The sequence below is a fragment of the Ctenopharyngodon idella genome, chromosome 2 (genome assembly GCF_019924925.1).
Source record: "Ctenopharyngodon idella isolate HZGC_01 chromosome 2, HZGC01, whole genome shotgun sequence".
In the NCBI taxonomy this organism is placed as follows: Eukaryota; Metazoa; Chordata; class Actinopteri; order Cypriniformes; family Xenocyprididae; genus Ctenopharyngodon; species Ctenopharyngodon idella.
Window position 1 is genome coordinate 26,526,853 of NC_067221.1, and position 22,952 is coordinate 26,549,804.

The 22,952-nt window shown below is 34.3% G+C and overlaps 2 long non-coding RNA genes across 2 annotated transcripts; both read left to right on the forward strand.

Moving 5' to 3' along the window:
• Positions 1-618: 618 nt before the first annotated feature.
• On the forward strand, positions 619-10,438 carry LOC127503751 (uncharacterized). The gene is made up of 2 exons (XR_007927193.1): positions 619-1,637; positions 6,884-10,438. It is a non-coding gene; the product is annotated as an uncharacterized LOC127503751 (long non-coding RNA).
• Positions 10,439-17,530: 7,092 nt separating this feature from the next.
• LOC127503741 (uncharacterized) lies at positions 17,531-20,711 on the forward strand. Its single transcript, XR_007927191.1, has 3 exons — positions 17,531-17,614; positions 19,733-19,767; positions 20,065-20,711. It is a non-coding gene; the product is annotated as an uncharacterized LOC127503741 (long non-coding RNA).
• Positions 20,712-22,952: the final 2,241 nt, after the last annotated feature.

Below are 22,952 nucleotides of genomic sequence, written 5' to 3' on the forward strand. Positions count from 1 at the left end.
GCAGAATAAATGTTTAAGAAAAGAATATAAAGGTATGGACAGGAAAGGATAGAACAGGTCAGGACAGACACACACAGAAAGAAATCAAGTTAGTTACATTGTTAAATGCAAATTGGCAAGTATAATGTATATAAATAACAGTATCAATAAAAAAATCCACTGGTAATATAATTTGAACTAAAATTACATGTAAGAAAGTTACTTACGCAATTAAGGGCGGAAAGAGATTTTTTTCAATTTTTTTGTCATAAACTGTTAAATCATTGTTTCTAGCTCTGGATCACCCCTTACAGTCTGATAAATGTTACAATTTGTTTTAAATTAACAAAATGAGACATCCAATCTACTAGGGAGAAAAACATTTTTTAAATAACAATATTGCGATATTCACAGCTCCAACAATTCTAGCTATACATTCAAGCTGTGATGTGTCTGTCATCACACAATACTACATTATTAGGTTGAAGTGACAGTGTAATGTTTTTATGAATGAAACCTTGTTAATAAAGACAACATCCATGCAGAGGGAATACTTGACTAATGACTCTGATTAACATGAGTTTAAAGGGTTACTTACATAGACACTCAAAGCAGCAATGCCACTTCTGAAAAAAATGAAAAGAAACGACGGTAACACTTTCTATGAAGATCATGCTTATAATGAATTATAGCTCCATTTATACTTATTTATAAGCAAGTATTACTATTTTATAAACATATTTATAAAGACTTATTAAGACCTATACCACATTATAAGAAAAGTTATAGTTACATTTATATTATTTATATAATTAATCATAAGTCATGCATTTGCTTTTTTAATGCTCATGCTCATAATCCATTATACACTGATTTATAAGTATTAATCAGTCAGTCGTATGGTTCCATGAATGTATTTATAAAGATGCAACCTGCATTGTTATTATATTATAGTTACAATTACATTTAGTAATTCAGATTTATTTCTGTCAAATAAGTGAATATATTGTTATTAATAGCCCTGTTTTGTGAGTAATAATTGTTACTACTCTCTATAAATGCATCATTGTTGGCTTTAAGTGAAGTGAAAACATAGGAGCCAATTTTCCTAAAGCAAATGTTAAGAAATCATGAGGATCTGCTCATTATACATTTTAAGTTGCTTACTTGTAAATGTAACTAATGAAAAATAATACCTGTAATAATAATTTTAAAAAATCAGAAATCATTAATACAAACAGTTGGAAAAAAGGCATCTTTTTTAATGTTACATACTTGCAAAACACTGCAACAATATTTTTAAAGTATAATTCCAAATTATTAGCGTAACGCGAGACTCTACAGAGAGGGCGAGATTCATCATGGCGACGTGTTGTCACTGAAAGAGTTGTACTAACTGTAACAACTGTACTAACTGTACTAACTGTACAAAGTGTAACAATACTGTGGAGTATTATCACATCAACAACTACTGGATCAAAACTGCATTCTGGATAAAAAAAACGGATTTAGAGGCATACATTGATTACCGCTACAACTGCGGCAAAATGGACAATACCGTCACAACTCAGCAAAGCACCCCGAAACCAAACAAACGGAAAAAGACTTCATCTACTGACACTAGCGATCTACAGACTACAGAGACTACAGAGGTGGAGGTCAGTTTTCTTGCATCCATTAATAACAGGCTAGAACTACTGATCACGCTACACAATGAAATAAAAGAACTCTGGTCAAGTCTGGAATTTGCATACAATCACATCGACAAACTGGAACAATCTAATAACTCTCTCCAAACTACTGTCAAAACACTAAGCGAAAGGATGGATGAAGTCACAAAAGAAAACAAAATCATGAAAGAAACCATACTGGACATTCAAACTAGAAGTATGCGTGATAACCTGATTTTTTCTGGTATCCCTGAACACCCATCCGACGATCCTGAAGCGGTGATCAGAGATTTCATGAAAACACAACTCAAACTCCCACCGGACACCATAAACCAAATCGCCTTCCACAGAGCTCATCGTCTCGGATCAGGTTAAAAAAAATCACCCCGACCCATCATTGTAAAACTGGAACACTACAAACACAAAGAGCTTATTAAAAGTAAAGGTAAAGAACTGAAAGGAACACACCACGGAATAAATGATCAATTTCCACGTGAAATTAACGACCGACGCAGAATTCTTTATCCTATCATGAAAAAACATAGACTGAACAATACGCGCGCAAATATAATTGTGGACAAGCTTTTCATTGAAGGACAGCTCTACCGGGATTCCAAAGTTACTCCGTGGCTCTTCTAACTCAATATGCTACATTCTACATCCTACAATCAGTGACTATCATATATATCACACATTAATTTTACACACCTCCCTCTCTTCCTGCCCATAAATACATACATGGATCTCACTCCATTCATAATTTCTATGTTTTTGTTTGTCTTGTCTTATTATAGTACACAGTTTTTGTATATGTCCATATGTATCACTTTACACGCTATACATGTACACATATTTTTACATCAAACACCTACTCTACCTAGACTATTATACCATTCTGTAAATATGCATACTTATCATTTAACCACTCCTCTCAAGATGTTACCTAATAATTATGCAATCGCTTAAATTTGTGTCCTGGAATGTGCGTGGCTTCCGGTCTCAGGCGAAAAGAATTACAATAAATAACCACTTAAAAAAATTGGGGGCAGATATAGCTTTCTTACAGGAGACTCACATCTCAAACTCAGATCATGGAACTCTTACATTAAATAATTCTTATAACGTATATTCATCAACATACAATAGTAAACAACGAGGAGCTTCAATATTAAAAAAAAAAAAAGAAAATCCCTCTTACTGTTAATACATCCATTACTGATCCAAATGGGAGATTTATCATTATCAATGCTTCCATATACAATAACACATATACACTAGCTAATATCTATGGTCCAAACAATGATGACCCATCCTTCTTTCATAACTTCTTCTCATTATTACGTGACACAAATAATATTATTATTGCTGGAGATTTTAACACCGTCATTAACCCACAAATGGATCGATCAAAATTAACTAACTGTTCAAGAGTCTCCCATTCTACCGAAATAATAAAACAATACATGAATAATCTTGGTCTTGGTGATAGTTGGAGAATAAACAACCCTTCTCTTAGAAAATGCACCTACTTTTCTCCTCTTCATCAGTCCTATTCCCGAATTGATCTTTTTCTCATCAGTAATTCATTTACCCAACATGTAAAAGAAACTGCAATCCATCCAATTATAATTAGTGATCACGCTCCAATCTCCCTTACGCTAAACTCTCCATCTTGCATTAAGTCTTCTAGCAGATGGCGCTTCAATACTTCATTACTTCATGACCCTGACTTTGACAGTTTGATAAGGAGAGAGTGGGCCTTCTTTCTAGATATGAACGAATCTCCAGAGATCTCACCATTACTATTATGGGAAACAGGTAAAGCAGTGATTACAGGTAAAATAATATCATACTCATCATACAAGAAAAAGCAACAACAACAATTTGAAATTAATGTGGAACAGAGAATCAGACACCTTACTGATATTTATTCTTCTAACCACAGTGAAACAATACTAAGTGAAATGAATAATCTTAAAGCAGAACTTAACAGCATTATGAATAAAAAAACTCAATTTATTATCCAACAACTTAAATATCAACAATATCAATACAGCAATAAAATTGGTAAATATCTAGCAAATCAGTTAAAGCGGAAAAAAGAAAAAGCAATTATCCCATCCATATTCACTGAATCAGGTAAAACAACTCAGAACCCACAAGAAATTAATAATGTATTTCGAACTTTTTATTATAAATTATATTCTTCTGATTATAAACCTGACAAAACAGAAATAGATAATTTCTTAAAAGAAATACAACTGCCAACACTGTCAAAAGAACAGGCAAATGTATTAGATGCACCTCTCACACTAGATGAACTCTGTAAAGCCTTAGACAATATGCCTAATAATAAATCACCCGGACCCGACGGTTTACCAGCTGAATTTTATAAACACTTCTGGCAAATTTTATCTCCACTATTTCTCAAAGTAGTCGCAGAAATAAAGAGTACATCTACAATACAGACACATATGAATACAGCCGCTATGACCCTTTTGTTAAAACCAAATAAAGATCCAATGCATCCTTCTAGTTATCGCCCGCTTTCTTTAATAAACACAGATTTAAAAATCATCACTAAAGCGCTAGCTACAAGAATTGAGTCAGTCATTCCGACATTAATTCATCATGATCAAACTGGTTTTATTAAACACAGGAATGCTTCAGACCACATCCGTAGATTATTCAACTTGATTAACCTTGCCCAACAAAAACAAACCAAAACTATAATTGTATCACTCGATGCTGAAAAAGCATTTGATAAAGTTAATTGGACATTCTTATTCAACACTCTACATAGATTTGGCTTTGGAGATTCGTTCATTCAATGGATAAAAATATTATACACTTCACCCAGGGCCACAATCACCACAAATGGTATCACGTCCAAAAATGTCACACTTCATCGCGGGACCAGACAGGGGTGCCCACTCTCTCCTTCTTTATTTGCTATCTTCATAGAACCACTGGCAGCAGCAATAAGACAAAATAATAACATTAAAGGAATACAAGATTTAAACACACAACATAAAATATGTCTTTATGCAGACGATCTATTATTATGTTTACAAGAACCGCACACCTCATTAGAAGAAACCTTTAAAATTATTAATACCTTCTCCAAAATTTCTGATTATACAATTAACTGGAACAAATCAACCATACTACCCCTCTCCGAAGACGCCTGGGATTCTACAGCCCATAATACGTCTCTTCCACTTCGCACTGGCAACATTACATATTTGGGTATCAACATTTCCTCCAGACTGTCAGAGTTATTTAATCTTAATTATTCACCCCTTTTAAAGAAAATTACAGATGATCTCAAGCGCTGGACTAACCTTCCATTATCACTCATTGGCCACATTGCTACAGTCAAAATGAAGATTTTACCACAAATTAACTACCTGTTCTCAATGCTCCCAATAACACCCACAGATAAATGGTTTAAATCATTAGATACATTAACTTCTCATTTTTACTGGAAAAACAAAACACCTAAAATATCTTTAGTAAAATTTCAGAGAACAAAACCACAAGGAGGCCTAGAAGCTCCAAATTTTCAACATTACTTTTTAGCAAACCAATTACAATATATGATTAAATGGATTAACAAAAACAATTACACTAAATTATGGATAGATCTGGAACAAAATCAGTGTAATAGCACATCAATAGCAGACCTTCCCTTTTTACCTACTTCAATTAAAAAAATGTATTATTTTAAAAATATTACAATCACTTCGACTCTGACAGCCTGGTGGAAAATAAATAAAATTACTAATTCATCACTAGCACCATGTAGACACACCCCATTTCTCAAGCACAATCCTGACTTCCAACTAAGTAGTAAACCTATATATTTTCCTTTATGGCAACAAAAAGGAATCACTCATCTCAATCACTTGTTTCAAGAAAATAAATTGGTACCATTTAAAATATTAGCCCAGAGATACGGTCTTGGGGGGGAACAGTTCTTTCAATACCAACAAATTAAATCCATAATTAAATCAAAGATCAATATAACTAATAATCCACTTAATTCCTCTCAGTTAATGGAAGACATATTAAAAATCACAACATTCAAAAAATTAATATCCAAACTCTATAAACTTATTATCAAACAATAATGACATAATAGTAACACCGATGGCAAAATGGGAAAAAGATTTAGATTTCGCCCCCAATACCGATCTCTGGAAAGAAATCTGTAATAACACTTTTTCTATGACTACCAATACAAATCTCCAACTTATACAATACAAGATTCTTCACAGGACACATATCACTGAAAGAAAACTGTTTAACATGGGTTTGAGGGACACTGATATTTGCTCACAGTGCACGTCGGGAAGCACAGATGACTACCTTCATGCCACATGGTCCTGTCAACCTGTTCATTCATTCTGGATATCTGTCATTAACAAACTCTCTACTATTTTGGGCTATAGAATCCCTCTATCTCCATCACTCTGTTTACTTGGCAATAGTACAGAAATCGATAACTTCCCAAGCAAATATAAAAATACTCTTCTTATTGCTCTAACTATCGCCAAGAAAATAATTCTAATAAATTGGAAATCTAAAAATTGCTTACATATTAACCATTGGATCAACACCCTTATAGAATACATCACAATAGAAAAAATCACATCCACCAGTAAAAAAAAAACTACGCCCTCATTTACCAACATCTGGAACCCATGGGGGTTATTATATATTATAAAATATTGGATATATTATATTATAAAATATTGGAACAAATGGAAAGAAACGGAAGTATGAATCTATATATGTCTGGATATATATGATATATTATGTCTATATATGTATATAATGATATTGTCAATACATTAGTGTATAAATATATGATCATAATTTAAATTGTTAATTATTTAACTATTATTATTACCATTATCATTATTATTATTATTTATTGGAATCTATACACATCCTTATACTCTCCTCACTCATCTAGTTATTTAATTGTTTATTTTGGAATATATAAAAGACTACTACTATTATTATTATTATAAATTGCATTTATTTTGTTTGTTTTTTTGTTTTTTTTGTTTTTTTTCTTGACTATCTTTTTTCCCCCATCTTATGTATATATGTATATCTTTTTTTTTCTCTCCTTTTTCTCTGTCCCTCCTCTCCTTCCGTCCCCCTCCCCTCTTCCCCTCCCTTCTTCCCCTCCCCTCTTCCCCTTCCCCTTCCCCCCGAGCCAGGACTTACCATGGGACTCCCTGCGAATGGACAGCCTTGATTGATCAGGCTGAACATGTAGCACTACATGGAACTCCTTGATGGACTGACTCCCCCCGGGGCTTGAGTGAGGCTTTGTGGGAGTTCGTTGGGCCGCCACCTGTGTGGGGCTCACTGGGGGTGGACAGTGTGGATGAACTGGGCTAAATGAATATTACTTTATCAAACTCCGTAATAGACTGAATTCCCCCCTCATGGCTTGGGAGAGGTTTTGTAGGAGTACCTTAGCCTTGGAATATGCCCTAGTGATACCTCCTGAGCAATGGACAGATTGATCTGTGCCGCCTGAGCATCGAATAGCCCCATGTAAGCCCCCATCGGATTTGTGCCATCCCCCCCCCCCCCCTCCTCCTTTTTCCTCCCTTTTTTTTCTTTGTTTTTTTTTCTTCTTGAAGTATGAAGTGCATGAGTTATATACATAACTTATGCACTTCATATAATAACATGTAAGTTGTGTTTTTGTTGTGTACTTGTGTTGATCTCCAAGTTATCTGTACTGCGCTGTTAATGTCTATCTTTTTATGTTATGTTTTCGTTGTGTGTCTCATTGTCTTGCTCTATTAAAAAAAAAAAAAAAGTATAATTCCAAACTGCTATTAGCAATACCCTGCATATGGCTGAGGATATATAGATTTTAACAAATCAAAATCCATGACCTCTAATGCTAGCCATTAAAGACATAATAACTAATTGGTACAGCAAACTATGGAACTATTTGATATATGATCATTTATAAATCAGTGTATAATGGATTATGAACATGCACATTGAAAAAGCAAATGCATGGCTTATAAGTAATTATAAAAATAATATAAATGTATCTATAACTGTTCTTATAATGCAGTATAGGTCTTAATGAGTCTTTATAAATATATTTATAGAATGGCTAATTACTTATAAATAGGCCTATAAATCAATATAAGCATGGTCTTCATAGAAAGTGTTACCGAAATGACAAGTGATTTGTACACATTTGTTGATTTGAAATATGGTGAATATGAATATAAATTACCTTGAAATGAAGGTGCTGTTGGCCACACTTGGCAGCAGGGAGACGACAGCGGTAGTAGACAGTGGTGACAAAATCTAATAAGTAAAAGAAATAAATGATCTTGAGCTACCACTCTCAAAACAAAAGGGAATATTACATGCTGTATAAAATGGCGATTTAGATTGCTAGACAGTCAGTTGAAAAGAATACGTACCACAAAGGATGCAATGACCTCGCAAGATTTTACAGATATAGATTTACATAAAAGGGAGAAAAAATAAGAAATAACATTTGATTCACTGCAAAATAGGCTAACACATAGGTCTGTATGAATGGATGTACAGAAGAATGTGAACATGTTAAAAAGAATATTATTGACTAATCAGAATCTTATGAATATGTAAATCTGAAATAGCCAAATTGATGTAAAATTTATTTACCGCAAACATTATTAGATGGCAACAAATTTAAGGTGAATGTGAGAGTGAGAAGAAAGAAAACACATTACAAATATAGCTGCAAGCAGCGATGGCGGGCCCAAGCCCGGTGGCTTCAGGGCAACTGTGCACGGCGGGCAATAGGCATTTAAAACGGTTAAACATAAAAGGACTATGTCAAAATCATTTGAATACACCACATTTACTGCAGCAGTTGGTGCCCATATGATTACACACACACACACACACACACACACACACACATACAAACAGAGACCCACACACACACAGAGAGAGAGAGAGAAAGAGTGAGACTGAGGGGGGAGGGGGGGGGGAGGACAGAGAGAGAGAGTGTGTGTGTGAAAAATCCACATTCAAACCAAAATATCTGACTTCCTGTTGGTCGGAGCTAATGACTGTAAATTAGAAAGTTGTCCGGCTTAATGAGACCAATATGTGTACCGAGTTTGGTGACTGTAGGTAAAAATAACGCCCCCACTTTTGTCAAAAGGTGGCGCTACTGAGCCCCTCCACCACGCCCGTTTCTAAGGCTTTGTCCATGTCTACTGGTCGACAATATTGATGTGTGTGTCGAGTTTCATGCAATTTGATGTATGTTAAGAGCCTCAAAAACACTCAAGAATATTATTAAAGTTTGACATGTTGCCATGGCAACAATATTTAAGATATCACAAATACATTCACAGGTTTACATCTGCCATGTTTTGACATTATTGTGATGAAGATTGAAGCAAATCGGGTAAAAAAAAAAGAGGGTGATCTCAAAGCATTTTGAAAGTGACACACTTCCTGCTGCCAGTTGGTGGCACTATAACTTTGACTCACAATAGTCACATCCATGTAATCAGACTCCTACAACGAACACACAGCTGAAGTTTCATAAAAATCAATCAATGTATGCAGAAGTTATAACACATTTCGTGTTTCCCTTTTCTCGCCATAAATCCGTTGCCTCGCCACGGCCAAACCGTTCGAGATATCAAAAATCTGCTGACAATTTTTCATCATCAATGTCTTGACTTCATGCTGACCGAGTTTGGTGGTGATCAGATTAATCGCCTAGGAGGAGTATATCAAATTCCAGAGCATGCGTTTTTCAAACAACCCATAATAACTGACTTCCTGTTGAGCTGGCGTATAACTTAGAGCACGAAAGTTGTTATGCCCGATGAGGTATATATGTGTACTGAGTTTCATACTAATACATGCAAGCATGTTTGATATATGGCCAAGTTTTTGGATCCCATTCAAGAGGGCGCTGTTAAGCCCCCATGCCACGCCCAGGTCCCAGCCTCTGCGGCGTCCTAATGGCTGCAGATTCCAATGTGTGTGCCAATTTTCAATAGTTTTTGAACACATTAAGTACACTGACTGGACTCTGACTCACTATTATTCTGCACCCTGACATTCTGTTTGCACTAATTCATGCTGTACTGCACTGCAAAGGTAAAAGTATACTGTGATAATTGTGTTTATTATTGTTTTCGTTTTGTGTTCTCTGTATAGAATATTGTACCATATATTGTTCTCTACCTGTACTGAGCCCCTTTTGAATACTGTGTATACTGTTAATACTTTGTTGCGAATATATTCAACACTTGTCATTAGTCACCCACACTGTCATGCTGCAGAGTTTGCACAAAATAATTTCATCACCTGTACACTTTCGTTCGTGTTATTGTGACAAAGTGATGTGATTTGAATTGGTCACATCTTTTGTTAATCATTTGTGCTGTACAGTGCCGGATAACAATTTTTAATTGTTTAGAGACATGGAAGATTATGGTAGGGAGATGGATAAGCAAGCAAGAGGAAGAAAACCAGGGGAGCTCTGATGATGAGAAGGAAACTGGACGTGATTCTGTGGTGTTCAAGACATTTCACAATGCATGCATTTGTGTGGCTTCATCAGTTGTGAACTGATTAATGTCATGTGGTTTTAACATAACCCATTTATATTTCTCTTGAATATAATTTGTCTTTATATGCTACTTTAGCTGTCTTTATGCTATATTCTCAAGTAAAGTGTTGTACATGGTGTTGGATAATAAAGTTTGGTGAATATTCTATATTAAGGATGGTGTTTGATGAATACACAATTTGATTTTGTAAAAAAAAAAAAAATACATATAATCACCATGATTGTTTTAATTGAGACATGAACATTTAGCCATATTAATGACATTTGGGACAACAATTTGCTAGAATGCTATCATTGCATATGCTTAGTGACAAAGTAGATGCTGTGTCAAATACAATAGATATGCCAAATTTCAGATACATGCATATATTAATTATGGCTATATTACTAAAGGCACTTCATGCACAACTGAGGGCGATGTACCAGGGAAAGATCAACATGGACCCTGTACAAGATGAGCATGCACAATACTGATGTCCAACACTTGAGGAGGACAAAGATGAGAACATTTTGGCACAGAGTTTTACAAATGAGGTCTTTTATATTATGATTAGATAACTTTTATGACTTTAGCACCATATAAAGAACACACTGTCTGTACCTTGTCATACTGAATCTGAATGGCACATTGGCTTTGTTGAATAGTACAATTAAGTGTCACAATGTTTATTGGTTGTTTAAATTGATGTATTTGTTTACTGTCAACACCCTTGTTCTTATTCTAATGAAATAAATGCAGAAGCCCATTCCAAATGGGCATTTTTGTTGATTTTTGGGGGTCTATTCTTGTTCTGTTATCTTAACTATGACTGGATGAACATGCAACAACTTAAATAATGGCAAGCTGTTGAAAAGACAATATAAATGTGACTCAACACACTTTGTTGTCCATGATGAGAATACACTGTCTGTTTTACTGCCCTACCACCTTCATGGGCCCAGTAGAGTCCCCTGGAAGAGCAAGAAAATGCACATTTCAAATGGCTATAAATCAATGTCTGTTTATAGTATTAAAGAAAAAACTGGTATGACAACTACTTGTCATACTATGTTTACTAAATCACGTTGGACACATTTTTCAATTATATACGTATATAACATTTCAGCCTGCCTCTCAAATATGTCATTTTGACAATGACAGATTATCAGTTAAAGATATTTTTGTTCCCATTAAATATTAGACTAAAATGACAGATTGCATTGTGGGGTTATCCTGATGCAGAAATAGATTTGTTAATTACAGTGAAACATTTTTTTCCTAATGGTTTCCATTGTATACATTAATATTCATTAATGTACAACATTTAAGCAAAAAAAAGTTGCCGCTGTATACTGAATGACAAATAAATATTAAAATAATATTTCCTTTGCTTACAAAAAAACTACTCTGATAATTATTCAACCATGCAGTATTGATCAAAGATAAGTGCAGCTACTATTCAAAAGAACCGCTTCTGTAACATTTACAGGGTATTTATAGTGTATTAAAGGTATACATTTAATCACTTCTGTGTTTCCTGGAAATGGACCTCTTGCCATTCTTAGATCTACCAGTTGAACTATAGGAATAAAAAATTTAATAAAATATAATAATAAATAATAAATGCACACATTTATATATAATTATCAAAAAAAAGTTGATAAGGGCGGAGCCACTTTTACTAAAATGGCTATAACTCAAGAACGAAATGAGACATTTGCAAGAAACTTGGTACACACGTGTGTAGGGGCTCAATCTTTGGTCACGATAAAAAAATCGCGTCGAATGGACACTAGGTGGCGCTATAATTTGAAAAAACTTGAAAACAGCTGTAACTATGCAACCGTTAGTCCAATTGACTTGAAATTTGGCATGCAGTGTCTTGGTCCAAGGGGAGCTCTGTTCACGAACCCCAGTAAATTTCAGTCTATGAGGCGTATCTCAAAAAACATGGCCACCATCCGCCAATGAAGTTTGAGCACCTATTAGACAAGGTTAACGGAGGCCGATCGGAACCAAACTCGGTGGGCATGTTCGACTCGTGGTCCTAGAGGTCTGTAAGAATTTTGAAATAAATCGGCCACTAGTTGGCGCTAATGAGTTTACGCCTCTGTAATCATGTGGCGTTTCACACATACAGACAGTATGCATATCATTTGGTACATCTCATTCTGAACAACTTTGCCTCAAGAACCAATGCTGTCAATCAAATCGTTCATATATTCGCAAATATGTGAAAAACCTACTTTTGTGAACTAGTCCTAGGTTTTTTGCCCAATCGGAACAAAACCAGTGCAGGACAATTCTCTGGACTCTCTAGATCAATAATTATTTTAAAAAAAGTTGAACTTTATCATTTGGGTCGCTATAACAGGGTCATTTAGAAAATGGGTGTGGCAAAATATACTCAAAAGCCTATAAATCCTAAACGAAAACTCTGAACTTCACGAAAATAGGTGAGCATATGCCACATATGATTCTAGATAAGCATGAAAAATTTCGTGGAGATTGGGCAACAGTTATAGAAATTATAAGTTAGAATGATGAAAAATGACAATGTCCCAGCAAACACAATAACGTTGCAAAAACGTTTTTTTCACGTTGTGAAAAGGTCGTGATAACGTTTTAATCTGACGTATTTAATACGACAGATGTCGGGTTTTTTTCTTACGTTATAAATACATTTTTTCACGTTGCTGAAACGTCTTTATAACGTTTTTATCACGTCTGAATGTCTCCTTGCAACGTTTTAAAAACGTACCTACCACGTCCAAACTGGTACTTCACATGCTGCCATCAAAATGTTTTCTTTACAGTGTTCTTTCCAAATAAAATGACTAAAACCATATAAAACAAATATATAAAACATATAGTAAGATAAATACATTAAGTGGTGTATTTTATATTTCTTTATAATTCGTCATAAGCTATTATGTCAGTTTACAACATTTCTGTAAATCTGAATATTCAGCAGCACGTTTTTTACATTTCACCACCTTACCTGTAGCACGGACCTCTGGTTGTCCATTGTATAAGCCTACATTATCATATATGTAGGCCTAATAATTTATACTACACACAAATTTTGTCACTCATATTTATTCACAAAAAAGTAACATGATATGAAAAAATTTAAATATGTAAATAAATAAAACACATGAAAATTATGCAATGACTGGCGAATTTAAATATGGCATCATTAACAAATTCCAAGAAATTTCAGAGCACAGATGTTATAACAAAAGAAAAAAACAACATTTCATTTGTAAATTGAATTTTAACTAGATACAATTTATTTTATTGCGATTATTATAATAATTATATTTTATAATAATATTTTAATCTTATTACTTGTTTGCACTAAAACTAATGCTTATATTTTAAGGATTTTTTTTCAACACAAATTACAGATATATAGGCATCGGAACTTAAATAGTATATATTATATAATATATAAGAAGTTTATAATGGCTATTATTGTTCAATAAATACCTGATTTTGAGAAAATGTATGTTTGCATTTCTCGATTTTTCAGCACTTTCATTGCAGGTTACACTGTTGTGCCAGTAGGTGGCAGCTAGGAACTGTCTTAATGAGATAGTAAACCCAAAAATGAAAATTATGTCATTATTATTACTCACCCTCATGCCGTTCTACAATATTAAGACCCAATACTAATATTAGTAGACCCACTGTACTGTTTTAAACATGTTTTAGTACCTTGGGCACTGAAAGTGTAAATTAAAGAATTAGTTCACTTCAGAATTTCCTGATAATTTATTTAGCCCCATGTCATCCAAGATGTTCATGTCTTTCTTTCTTCGGTCGAAAAGAACTTAAGGTTTTTGATGAAAACATTCCAGGATTATTCTCCTTATAGTGGACTTCAATGGCCTCCAGTTGAAGGTCAAAATTACAGTTTCAGTGCAGCTTTAAACGATACCAGACGAGAAATAAGGGTCTTATCTAGCAAAACGATCGGTCATTTTTTTAAAAATACAACTGTATATGCTTTATAAACACAAATGATCGCCTTTCGAGTGTTTCTGTGTTCTGTATTCTTCAAAAAGCTTACTCTGTATGTCCTACGCCTTCCCAATTCTACTTACGGAAACGAACGCAGCGCCAGTTCCGTTTTTTTTTTTTTGTAAGTAGAATAGGGAAGGCGTAGGAGCAAGCTTTTTGAAGAATACGGAACACGGAAACACTCGCAAGGCGATCATTTGTGTTTATAAAGCATATAGAGTTGTATTTTTAAAAAAATGACAGATCGTTTCCCTAGATAAGACCCTTATTCCTCGTCTGGTATAGTTTAAAGCTGCACTGAAACTGTAATTTTGACCTTCAACCATCTGGAGTCCACTGAAGTCCACTATAAGGAGAAAAATCCTGGAATGTTTTCATCAAAAACCTTCATTTCTTTTCTAACGAAGAAAGAAAGACATGAACATCTTGGATGACATGGGGGTGAGTAAATTATCAGGACATTGTCATTCAAAAAGTGAACTAATTCTTTAGCTTGCTGGCAATGGAGGCCTCACTGAGCCATCGGATTTCAGCAAAAATATTTTAATTTGTGTTCCGAAGATCAATGAAGGTCTTACAGGTGTAGACTGACACGAGGGTGAGTAATTAATGATATTATTTTCATTTTTGGGTAAACTAACTCTTTAAGTGCTGATCCAAACAGTTATAATGCCGAATTCTGTAACCCACTAAATTATGTGACCCTATAACCTATAAGGGTAGGTTATGGAAATTAACCATGGTTTTACCATGATTAAAAGCAAAAAAATATAGTCATTGTAGTAATTCCATGGTTACCACAAATGAACCATGGTTTTGCTACAAAAACAGTTTTAACTATGGTATTTGTGTGATTATACAAATGGTAATCAATACGCCCAAAAAAAAAAAAAAAAAAAACACATGGTTTTACTATAAATATATAAAACCATGGTTAATTATCAAAAGGGTAGGATTAGGGTTGGGTTTAGTAAAAGGTCAGATTAGGTCAATGCAATGCCTATAGTCATATGATTTGGTGGGTCACAGAATTCGACACAACACCAGAAAGAAATAAGGTTATAAACAATTGTCTGCATGCACCTAATTCTGAAGCGAACAAATAATATGCTAGTAGACAGCAATCCATATGAGAAGTCTGGTGTTGAAGGTGGATCTGGAACCGATTTCTGTCCAGGTTGTCACAGCATCTCTTGTCTTCACAAACTGCCCTGAAATGCAATTCAAACATCAACAATTAATATTAATTAACAGTAATTAATATAACGTGAGGCTCTTACATTCACAATGCTCAGTACTTTTTTCATTATCATCTGTGTCTCATTTTGAATTATGTTGGACCTCGCTGTAGATTGCTGACTGTATACCAAGTGTCCTCAATGCAGAGTTAAACAAGATGGCCATAGAGGACTCAAAAAATATTTGATGAATTTTTTGAATACTTGATAAACTTTTGATCAAACTTTAACATGGAAGAATCTAAGAACATAAACAATTTGTCACAGGGCCAACAAAATGTAGTATTCAATGTCAGGTTTATTAAAATAAAAAAAATAGAATAGAGGTGAAATGCAGAAAAGAGAAAGAATAATATACAAAACATAAATAAATTATATATATATATATATATATATATATATGTGTGTGTGTGTGTGAGTGTGTGTGTGTAAAAAAAAGTCTTAAGATGCCAGAATTTACATTTGTAGCTTTACTTATTTAGTATTCCTCATACAATGTCACTTAATTATGTTTGGACGCAATAAATATAAATTATACATACATCTGACGCTCCTGAAATCACAGTGCAATTTTAATCATTATTTACCATGAAATATAAAATAACGTTATATAAATATTTGAAATAACGTTAGTTTCACCCCATTTTCAGGCTCCATATAAGTGACGTCACCGATTAACAGTACACCGCATACTTTTAAGTTATATTTCTAATCATCTATTGACAAATTGCCAGCAAATCATTTACAAAACTATCAAAACCTCTAATCTACACATAATATGTGATTAAAAGCCCAAACTTTCACAAATAAGAGCTCAAGTCAATTGTTAGCCTACATCTTATAGTTAGCCTAACGGTTGAGATGCTAACGATCTTTTTCCAAAGACAACAAACATTTTCTATAAAGAAAATATTCAACAGAAGCTTGTCAATTACATGTATGAAAGTGTCAGGAACAGTTGTATGAACTATTTGTGTAATTTTAGGGCCTAAACTTACCTGAAAGCAGTGAAAATAACAGTGACAGACCATGCTCCTGCTTGTCACTTGTCAGTTGGTTGAGTTGCCGCCCCGTTTCCATGGTGACTCCAATCCGATCGCTCACGCGACTCGAATGTTAAACGCGCACGCCGATTAAAACATGTCAAAAGTTAAGCAGCTAGTGTTTACATATGCATGTAAAGTTAAAACATTACATACTGATGGAGTCAATTACCAGAAAAAGGTCCTGAAACTTGATAACGTATTGTAGGCCTATAGTAGACCTATGTTGGACTACTATCAAACTGGAATGAGAATATGAAAGCTGTATTGAGATTGTAAAACAATGTTTGAAGTCAGTTTATATCAGGCTATAGTAATATAATATAGGCATAATATAATATAATATAATATAATATAATATAATATAATAGCTTTAGAATACTTACGTTTACTTTAGACGTTTTGACATGGTTGTATTTTGGTACTGTCATGACGTTTTTTAAACGTCGTATTCCCCAGCCGGCATATGACCGACCTTCAACGTTGAAATGTGGTTGAAATAAGGTCAGTTGATGTTTCAACGGTGAAACAACGTTGATACAACATTGAATGCTAAACGGTTGAAGCCCAGTCAACACATGACCGAAATTCAACGTTGAAATATGGTTGAAGTAATGTCAGTTGATGTTTCAACAGTGAAACAATTATTAAATGTAAAATGGTTGAAATATGTTAAGAAAATCACTTATAAATCAATGCTGAAATAAGCTCAGACCATACCTTAAAAAAAACAAGTATTTAACCATATATAATAATAATAATAATAATAATAATAATAGGAATAATGTATATGAAATAAAAATGTGTCGATTCAGGCCTATTTTGCCACTTCAGTTTGTTGGTACGTCGATATTTCAGAAAATAGAAATAGAAATTATGCTCATTTTCATTTTTTGCGGTCTGAAGAGATATCGCGAGATTACACGAGACTACCAAGATAGCAAACGCCAGAACCTGGAGCGGATCTGAGTTACCATGGAAACGGGGAAACGTCAAGCAGCAAGACTCCGTCTCGCTGTTGTTTTCACTGATTTTAGGTAAGTTTAGTCCATAAAATCACACAAATAATATATATAACTGTTCCTGATTCCTTTCTGACGTGTAATTGATACACTTCTGTTGAATATTTACTTCAAAGAAATTATTTAGTGTCTTCGAAAAAGTTAGCATCTCAACCGTTTTCAGAAGCGGCTGGCTAACTAACTCTGTATTTTGAGCTCTTATTTAATGAAAGTTTGGGCTTTTAATCGCATCTTTGTGTAGATGAGATGCTATAATAGTTTTGTAAAGGTTTTGCTGGCAAATTGTTAATGGTTGATAGTAAACATTTAATGCATTTAATGTTAAAGTTGCTGAAACCTTGCAGTATCAATAAGCTTGGACATTTATTATTGCTTAGGGCCGGGCGATATAACGTTATATATCGTTACCATGAAATAAAATGTCTATCGTTAGAGACTTTCAGTGGTAGAAAGAGGACTGAAAATTTGTACTTAAGTACAAGTACTTTTACATTGCTGAAATAATACTCAATTACAAGAGTACTGGTGTCAAAAAGTACTTGAGTAAAAGTACAAATTACTCTTCTCAAAAACTACTCAAATTACAAATTACTAATTACTTTTTAGCCGGCGATATTTAATGAATTACCAAACAATATTCAATCAAATCATAGATCTAAGTAGAAAATTGCTACTTTCAATAAAGCACTTTCACCTTATTTATGAAGTGCATGAATTATAGTATAATAATCAATTTGAATGGAGCGGTTTAATTCAAGTCTTCTGAAGAGACACGTCCGCTATATATGATGAACAGATTTTAATATAGGCTTTTGTTTACATATTTAAACATAGCTCAATTACAATTACCATTCTCACTTAAATATTTGCTCACTCTGTATTTCTGTCTTTACAATAGGGTAACTTTGTTGCAATAGCTCACATGCAGCACAAGAAAGCTTGATTTCAAACTGAATTGAATTTACAAAAAAGACAAGTAAACACTCAGTAATAAAATAAGAACAAATAAAACAAATGACCTCAATTCCGTTGAGGTATATGAAATATACCACTGATTTTTTTTATGCCGTGTATCTTAAAGGGTTAGTTTCACCCAAAAATGAAATTTGTCATTAATTACTCACTCTCATGTTGTTCCAAACTCATAAGACCTTCGTTCATCTTCGGAACACAAATGAAGAAATTTTTGATGAAATCTGAGCGCTTTCTAACACTCCATAGACTGCAACGTTATTACCTATTTATGGCCCAGAAAGGTAGTAAAGACTTCGTTAAAATAGTCTACGTGACTACAGGGGTTCAACCTTAATGTTATGAAGCGATGAGAATACTTTTTGTGTGCAGAAAAAAAAACAGCTTTATTTTTTGCACACAAAAAGTATTGTGGTCGCTTTATAACATTAAGGTTGAACCACTGTAGTCACATGGGCTATTTTAACAATGTCTTTACTATCTTTCTGGGCCTGCAAAAATATCTTCATTTGTGTTCTGTAGATGAACTTATTATATGAACTTACTTAATGTCTTATGGGTTTGGAATGACATGAGGGTGAGTAATTAATGACAGAAATTTCATTTTTGGGTGCACTAACCCTTTAAGAGTCATATAATATGTTGTTTATTTAGATAAAAAGAACATCAGAATGGTTTGACCTGTAATGTCTGTATATAGTGATGCAGTTAGACAGACTAGGTTATTTATATGTACAAATCATACAAATGCCCCATTCTGAAACATACATTTACATTATAAAGAAATTAAAGATCCACCTTTGTTTGTTGAAAGACTTTCTAGTGTATTTCACTTATAGCCAATACGATTTCCTGTAGCAGCTATGGGAGTGACGGTAAAGTTGACATCTTTCTCTCTACTGACTGCCGTTATCAATCTCTCTCTATTTTTTCATCTTTTTGAAAGTTGTGAAAACACTGTTTAGTTTTTCTTTTGCTATTTGAGAAAACTGGAACACAAAAAATATATTTAATTTATTCCCTCATTCACCACCATAGACTTTTACCCAAATATAACGACTTCCGCTTCTGAGAAACCCGAAAATATGAAAAGGTCTATAGTAAAAATTAAATTCCTGATTTTAAGGACTTTTCAGTGAACCATTTCTTTCCTTTTTGTAGATTCACCAAACATCTGTCTGATTACTGGCAATTTGGTAAGAGATTGTTGTCTGTCACTGTCACTTCTTTTTCTAATTGATTTATTAACATTTTGTGATTTTCGATTACTTAATTGAATATAAATGTACTTAGGTTGATTTTAATTAGTTTACTTAATACAAAGTATAGATAGGATTCTGTTGTGTAATGTTTCTCCATATGATTAGTAATATATGGAGCCCCCAGAGGAAACAATATAAACCTGCATTGGTAGATGCAACTGAATGAACTGTAAAGTGTAAGTATTAAAATGATAATATGTTGTGATGTATGTTTGTTTTTAATATACACAGCAGTAAAGACAGTGGACAAGTGAAGAGAGTGGAGGGGACGGCATCAGAAAGGACCTTGAGCTACGACTGTCTTGGATCACCCAAACCACAACTACACTATGTGTCCAAGCACTGAACAAGGCTTTTCTCCTTAAATATTAAATGTATTTAATTTAAGGCAGGGTTTATTTTTCCTGCATAGTGAATTACTAGGTGGCTGCCTCTGTCAAATCTGATGCTGTCTCCAGCTATTAACAAAACTCAGGCAGGCAGTCACATGCTCCGATACCCCTTTTCCACCAACACGGTTCTGTTGCAGGCTCCCGGCCCGTGTCCATTCTCAAACTGTTCCACGCACCTCCACTGCACAAAAGGCAGTTCCAGGTCAGAAATATCGGTACCCTCCCTCTTCGACATCCTTCGCCAGTCATCACATTCACAACCACCACAGTCAACGCAAGTCAAGGTCCCTGGTCCACAGCATCAACCATCTTTGTAGGAAGATGAATACTGCATTTTTTGATTTATCTTTAAAATGTACAGTTTTCTTATGAAGTGCAATCCCTCTCTAGACAGACTGAGGTCTATTGGTCTTACAAAATACTGTCAGACACTGCATATGATGTTCTCAAAATAAAATAAAAAAATAATTAAAATATTTAAGAATTTGTGCTTGTAAAGAGTTTTTTTTTTTTTTTTTTTTTTAAATCTAGTTGAAGGTATAGTACACATGAATGTGGGTACATAATACAGATTTTACTTCTGCATCATTTTGAGCTAGAAAAGCCTTGATTTAAGGTTTGTGCTGTAATTGTAGAAGAATAACCCTTTCATTTTCATATTGTATGCTACAGGTTTTTAATATTACCTCTAAACATTGCAAAGTTGAGATGTTTATTTGTTTTATACAGTATTTTTAGTATTAGTACATGTACAGTAATTATTTAGTATTGTCATGTTAGTACAAACGCAAACTAGATTGTAATTTAATGTAAAATAGTGTATTCATCCATGTTGAAGGTAAGAGGGTGAAACAACGTCGCATTTTCAACGTTGATCCAATTTGCAAAATCGAAAGGTAATCCAACATTAATTCAACCATAAGACGGTGAAAGCACGACGCAATATCAACGGTGAAACAACGTCGTAATTTCAACGATGAAACAACGTCACAATATTAACATTGATCCAATTTGCAAAACCGAAAGGTAATCCAACGTTGATTCAACCATGGTACCCGACGTTGATTCACCGGTGAATCAACGTTGAAATGCCGGCTTATTTTAACACCTGAATAAAACGTCTCCCAAAAGTTGCAATTTGGTATAGTTTCGTTTTCGTAGTAGACAAACGTGATATTAACGTTTTTTTGACTACTTAAAGAAAACATACCAGCTTGGTATTTTCACAACGTTTTTATTTTGGTTACATTATTTTTTTTATTTTAAAATACGTTTTTAAAACGTTGTACTACAACATTACCTAATTGCAACCAAAATATAACGTTGTAAAAAGTTGTAAATACGTTTTGTGTTTGCTGGGGTTCTTATGATTATAAATGAAATCTCCACCAATCCAGGCAGCACCAGGCTCATTCAAACCGTCTAGATGAACTCTGTCCACACTATGAATTTCAGGCATTTTTGATGAATTTTCGCCGAGATATTACCCAAAAACAACCGGGCGCCATTTAAAATGGCGGCCGCCAATGACGTCACAATCCCGGTACATTTTTGCCTATAACTCAGGAACCGAAAGTCCCCGCGAGCTCAAACTCGGATGGCAAGGTCCCCTCCTAGCCCTTGAGCGGCAACATCAGTCGCGGGCCTCGGGGACGCCCCCTCGCGGATCACTAGTTCGCGGGACCCCCGAATTTAAGCGGCCGTAACTCCCGAGCCCAACCTCCAAGGACCTTGGGGAAGGGCTCGTTGGAAAGGCCTTATTCCCGACTAGATTCGATTCAAGTTTGGTGCCATTAGCGGCCTGGGCGTTCTTGAGATATAAGCACAAAAAGATATGCATTTGATCAGGCGTAACTCCCGACCCCCACCACTCACTACCCCCGCGATGGTCTCGTTTCACAGGGCTCGTTAAACACTATCTACCCTCTGAGTTTCAGAATTTTTTGACATCCTGTTCCCGAGATATAAGCGAAAAACCAAATTCCCATTCATTTTCATTCATTCAATATGAAACCAGAAATGGTGTTAGAAAGAGAAGACTTGCACTGAGCATTTTCTTACCTATCATGTATTTCAAATATCTACAACAAAATGTGTGTGTGTGTGTGTAAGCATGTTTAACATGGAAAATGTAATTTAAACAAAAAACAGACCATTTTTAAAATGAAAGTCCTTTGCTGCCACCTGCTGGTTAAAGTAGTCTTTTTGTCATATTAATATTGTTCTATAATGCATATTTAGACTTGATAAAATCACTATTATAATGATTACAATCACATTTTGTCAAAATTCGTCACTTAATTTCTGTTGAAGTATTAATGACAATTGTGCCACAGCATGAGTAATGTGAAACTTTAAGAAGACCTTCAGTAAACATTTCGTTACCCATCATATATTTTGTCAATCAAATCCTTTATTCAAGAATATTTTAAAAACCTACTTTTGCATACTAGTCATAGGTTTTTTGCTCAATCTGAATAAAACCAATGCAGTACAATTCTCTGGACTCTGTTGTTTAATAATGGTCAAAAAAAGTTAAACTTTTCCATTAGCGGATATAAAAGGGTCATTTCAAAATGTGGCTTTGACCAAGTGTCCCTGAAAGCCTATATCTCTTCAAGGAATGCTCAGATCTTTCTGAAAATGAGCAAGCACGTGTGACATGACTCTAAACAAGCAATTTCATGGAGATCGGGACAATAGCTACCTCTAACAGTTAAAAATGTG